This window comes from Pinus tabuliformis, chromosome 1_2, assembly GCF_031772625.1.
Source record: "Pinus tabuliformis cultivar Carrire ecotype Pingquan chromosome 1_2, CPIR1, whole genome shotgun sequence".
In the NCBI taxonomy this organism is placed as follows: Eukaryota; Viridiplantae; Streptophyta; class Pinopsida; order Pinales; family Pinaceae; genus Pinus; species Pinus tabuliformis.
The window spans coordinates 82,161,613-82,168,004 of record NC_142298.1 but is presented as its reverse complement, the minus strand read 5'-3'; the positions used below and the strand labels follow the sequence as shown (position 1 = coordinate 82,168,004).

The window sequence follows — 6,392 nt, the reverse complement described above, 5'->3', positions numbered from 1 at the left end:
TTAATTTACTTTGGTGTTAATCTTCCTTATTTTAATTTACTTTGGTGTTAATCTTCCTTATTTTAATTTACTTAGTAGTTAGTCAATTAACGCTTATGGCCATCTTCTTTTAAAAAAGCCCATCAATCCACAAAACTTAAAAAAAAAATTAAAAATCCGAAGCGATGGGAGTGGTCGTGATGGTTGAATCAGATCGACATGTCTCTTGAACCTCATGAGAGTCCTCTTAGACACACACAGCAGGCTTTGTGCATCATTCTTTCATCTTTTGCACACAGCAGCAGGTTTTGTGCATCATTCTTTCATCTCTTACAACAATAAAACCTCTTCTTCTATTTCATAAGAAACCTGCGCTTATGCTTCGTGAAAATGGCAGAACCAATAGCAGAAAATGTGGAAGAATTGAAGGATGGCGAGATTTACAATGAAGAGCTGCTGGACTATGAAGAAGAGGAATTGGACGCACAAGCATTGGAGGATAATGTTGCCACTGATGAAGCCTCGAAGAAAGGTTATGTGGGCATTCATAGCTCTGGTTTCAGAGATTTCCTACTGAAACCAGAGCTCCTTCGAGCAATTGTGGACTCTGGATTTGAACATCCCTCGGAAGTCCAACACGAGTGCATTCCTCAGGCAATCTTGGGAATGGATGTACTCTGCCAGGCCAAGTCTGGAATGGGGAAAACTGCAGTTTTCGTTCTTTCAACTCTGCAGCAGATCGAACCTACAGAAGGCCAAGTCTCTGCCCTAGTCCTGTGCCATACTAGAGAATTGGCATACCAGATATGCCATGAGTTCGAGAGGTTTATGACTTACCTGAAAGAATTGAAGGTGGCTGTATTCTATGGAGGCCTACCTATCAAAACTCACAAGGCAATATTAAAAAATGAATGCCCTCAAATAGTTGTTGGGACCCCTGGAAGGATTCTGGCATTGGCAAAAGACAAGGATCTCAGTCTGAGAAATATCAGGCATTTTATTCTGGATGAATGTGACAAAATGCTGGAATCTTTAGACATGAGGAGAGATGTACAGGCCATTTTCAAGATGACCCCTCATGACAAGCAGGTCATGATGTTTTCAGCCACACTGAGCAAGGAAATCAGGCCTGTCTGCAAGAAATTCATGCAGGACCCTATGGAGATATATGTTGATGATGAGGCCAAGCTCACACTTCATGGGCTAGTTCAGCACTATATAAATCTGGCAGAGGTGGAAAAGAACAGGAAGCTGACTGATTTGCTGGATGTCCTGGACTTCAACCAGGTGGTGATATTTGTGAAGAGTGTGAAAAGGGCTTCTGAGCTATCCAAACTGCTGGTGGAGTGCAACTTTCCTTGTACCTGCATTCATTCTGGGATGCAGCAGGATGAAAGACTGATGAGATACAAAAGTTTCAAGGAGGGGAATAAGAGACTCTTGGTTGCAACCGATCTGGTGGGCAGGGGAATTGACATTGAAAGAGTTAATATTGTTATCAACTATGACATGCCTGAGTCTGCAGATACTTACTTGCACAGGGTTGGAGGGGCTGGACGGTTTGGCACAAAGGGTCTTGCAATTACCTTTGTTTCCTCCGCTTCTTCATCAGAGGAGGATGTGCTGAGGCAGGTTCAAGCACGTTTTGCAGTTGATATCAAGGCACTACCAGAACATATAGAAGCATCAACATACATGCCATCGTAGCCATGCAAATCTGGCCTGGTGTCTGCAATAATTATCCTTCTCATTCATGTCAGTTTTGGGATGGCCTGGTTTTATTTTCTGTTCATAAAAACACTGCTGATTCATAAAATTGAAAGGAACAATGGCCATGAAGGCATTTGTAGACCGACCATCACAATTTCAGTCTTATCCACGAAATTTACTGTTCAACTATAAGAAATGTTCAATTACTCGTTACAAGAATAAGAAAGTGCTACGAGTTACACTGGTTATTGAAAATTTCTAATTTAAAAGACTAGTGTTTAATAAATGAACATTTTAGTTCATATAAACATTAAAAAAAGTTGTCTGTAAATTAAATTATTTTAAGAAATGTTGAATAACTCATAATAAAATGTAATCATTTTTGTGTTTTTCAAAATGAAATTAATACAGTAAAGGTTTGGAAATGATTTAAAGTTTCTGGTAAAAGTAATTTAGATTTATTTTGACATGGATATATCAAATTTATTTTTATTTTTATATTAACATATTTATATATGTTAATTTATATTTATTTTAACCACGAATTTAATAAGAGCTGAGAGATCAAATTTCCTGAGATACAAACTTTTTTTTAATGTAAAATTTAAAAAAAGTACACCTCCAAAATTTATATCTATATATATATAGATATATTCATTTTTTAAATTGTATTTTTGAATGCTTAAATGGATTGAACCACTTGAAAAATCCTTAAATACATGGAATAAAATAGCTTAAACATGTAATTCCAACAAAGATTTGTTCCATTCAAAATTAACCCCGAATAAAAGGGTCAAAATGTAAAATAATGATACTTGAAATGTTATAACATTAGGATTTTATTTATGCATTACATTGTTTATGTTAAGGTTTTTTTCTCTCTTTTAATATATTTTAAAATATATTTCAATATTACTTTGAATTACTTCTTCTCTTTGCACATTCAAATATTTTATTGTGGTTCATATATATATACACATATATGTTTATGTTGTTTTCTAAAATTGATATTAAAATAAATTAGTTAACATGGATATTAAAGTGGTTTATTTATGTATCCAAATGAAATATGAAAATATAATTAATATCAACTTTATTTTTTTTTTTGTTTTAATTACTTTAAAACAAATGTGGAGATTTTGATTATAGCTGATATTCTTTTTTAATTTAAAGAATATTTTATTTCTATTTTAATATGCACATGTCACCTACACATTGACCCTAGACCGAATTACATATGAGCTATTTTATTTCTATTTTAATATGGACACTTGTCAGCTAGATGCACGGAATTACATATGAGCCTCTTGGTTCAATCAAATGACCAGTAAACATCCATAGTATCAATTCATAATAAACATCAAAATACTTACTACATAATACATCTCACATTGTTAATTAAAAAAAAAAAAAACTAATAAACATACAAACTAAAATATAACTTTATTTAAAATATTATTATCATTAATATATAATAAAAAATCATATATATATATATATATATATATATATATATATATATATGAAAAAGCATGGAACAAGATTCACAAACATAAAAATTTACTTCCACTTTACCACAAAAATTCTTAATATGTAAATAAGCTTTGTTACAATATCTTAGATTATCAATACAACATATTTCAAAAATCATAATCACTTCATATGAGGCTTGTTTATATTACATATTTTCTTAATTAATCAACTTACTTAAAAGGACATAACTACTTTGGAGATAAATTTCAACCTTTAATTTGTGTATACTATCATGAATATTCTAAAATATTATGTGGATGTTAAATCCCTACCATCCACCTAATAATTAGGGATAATTAAATTAATAATTGTTTTATTGGCTTTTTAAAAAACTTTGAAATTACTTATATTTTTTTAATTTTTAATTTTTATGTTAAAAATAATTAAGATTCAATTTTTTTATTTTATTGGTAATGTATGATCATAAATATGTTTTTCTTGTTATAAATTAAATAGGTAGTTTTTTATTATTTATTAACCAAATTATAATAAAAAATAAATTGTTATTATTGTGATGTAGTGAAATCAATCTATATATATATATATATATATATATATATATATATATATATGAATGGGTGGTATCTCTTGTAAATATATTGGTATATGCTAAAGTGTCTTACTCAAGATTGAAAGTGGGCATCTATTAACATAAAATAAGCCAAATGTTAAATAACATTAGCAACAATTTGTTGAATTAACCTATTTAGGTAATGTTTCAAAAATCACATTCCAACTTATGTATTTAAGTGAGAATAGGATTGTTGGTATCTTAGCCCAAATCAAGACATGAGCGGAAAATATGTCACAAATTCTCCTGTTAACTACCTAACATAGATATAATCGATAGTAACCAACATGGATATTGTGGTAATTAAAAGTTCAAATTTTCACTACAATGCAATAAGGTCATAGATCTATCACATAGGACTTTCAACCTTAGAGACACACTAAAATATTTAGAAATCTACTTGCAAATATCTCAAATCCATGGACCATTAGTTCAAGAAAGTTGAAGTAGGTGAACATTGCAAAATACTTCAACCCTAGATCGATGCAATAACACTTAGGGATTCATTTAATCAAGTACATGTTTCTGTAAATTACATTCACTAATAGAAAAAATATGACAACAAATTTTAATTTTAAAGTTTATAAAGGCATGCCAAATTATTCAATATTTCCACCTTATTGTCCTATTAAATCAATGTAACAAAACATCCATGAAAATTTCTTAAAACACGTGGAAACTACATTTGAGAATAAAATGTGTAATAACAAAATTTAGTACAACCATGGTACAATGTCATATATTCATAATGTGAAGATAAAGTATAGTATCTTGTCTTTGCTAAGGATGGCACATTAGGTCCTTACACTTTATCCCAATCAAGGACTACTTCAAATCTTCCCAAATCCTAGCTAAGGCATCCATAATTAGTAACAAACCCTAAACAACGACAACAAGCCCCAACATGGCATCTTGCTAATGAATATTATCCTCTTTAAGAGATCAAGAAGATTTAAACATCACACCAATTCTCAGAGTCTTAGATGCAAATTTGTATCTCACAAGATTTAGTCTTCAGTTGCATCTCATAAGTCGAATCTTAGCACATGCCTCTTACATGCACTATCCTTGTTAAAAGAGTAAATAATTATTCATTCAAGGTCCTCCAATACATAGTATCACACAAAATATCATGTCTATATCTCTATAGAATGTAAGTGATAACAAAGATACTCTCCTCCTTTTTTATATGATTAAATGAGGGAGGCCAACAATAATACATCGGTCAAGTCTATAAGGAAACCCTAAGATAAGTTAATAATAAAGCGCCAAGTGGAGTGCTATACTAACCATGATTTCCACATGGAACAATAGGATTTGTATAATTTTCAAGGTGTTTATCCCTCCAATTTTAGGTGTCCACGTGTATAGCAATCCTAATAAAGATGGTGCATCCTCCAACAATGGTTCCTCATCTCATGCCTTCCTCCTCAACACAAGGCGTCTCTAATGATTCTAACAATTTATCTTCAAGATCTAAGTGCACGATTCCCTCCTTCAAGGTGGTTACTACACATATCCCAAGCACCCATCCTTCTAAACGATTGCACCATTATAGAATATGTCAATTCACACCATGTGCTAACTAATGCATCAAGTAGTGTGCCTCGCTAGAATTGATCCCAAAGGTAACTGTACACCCACTAATCTCTCCAAACATAGGTCAAGAAAAATATAAGAGAGGGGCTAGTGGACCACAATCCTTCCACATCACATGAATCACTCCCATAGATATGCGAAAACACTTTTAGAGCAACTAAAGGAGGAAATTTTTGTTCTATAACACCAAGCTTCTCCCTTATCATATAAAACTCCCTCTTATCGATGGGTTTCATCAAAATTTTAATGGGTTACAAATCATAGGAATATATTTAATGGATATAGAATCCTTTTGTACCCTATTTCTTAGGATATAATAACAAAAATCAATATGCTTAGAGAAGTCATGAACATCATCTTCTCGGTGAGCTCAATATAGTGCTACTTATCATAATACACAATTATTGGTTTCAACCTTGTATCTCTAATTTTTTTTAAAACAATTTAAAGCTTAATGGCCTTGCAACTAGTTGAACAAGCTAAAATATACTCAATCTAGATCCACTACTACTTCCTAATAAACTAGGAAATCATACTTAGCCCCAAGCTTAAACAAAAAGTGGAAGTACTCTTCCAAGGTTTTATGCCTCCTAGCTAGTCTATATCATTAAATCCATAGAGTAACAATCCATCATCTCTTGTATTTTTATGTTGAACTTGGCGAGGTTCAACCATAAACTAGCTCAAAATTCATAACATAGCATATAGTTTCCTAGTAGTCACAAGGCATATCAATGAACCTATCAACTAATTTTACATAAGAGGGTCAACCAAATCAACATCTTCATCATAGTTAAACTTCAAATTTAGTGTGATGGATGTGAAAAAGTTTGAAATCAAGAATCCAAAATCCTGAAGGTGTATTTCCCTTTGCTTGAGGAATACTTCTCCTCGACCCTACCAAATCTCCAAACCTAACAAGTAATGCAATAGACCAATATCGTTCATACTAAATTTACTTGACAATTTTTTCTTACACCATATGATAATATTCTTTGAA

The 6,392-nt window shown here is 31.8% G+C and overlaps 1 pseudogene; it reads left to right on the top strand.

The window, feature by feature from the left end:
• The first annotated feature begins 419 nt into the window (after positions 1-419).
• Positions 420-1,686, top strand: LOC149204532 (DEAD-box ATP-dependent RNA helicase 15 pseudogene; annotated as a pseudogene).
• The last annotated feature ends 4,706 nt before the right edge of the window (positions 1,687-6,392 follow it).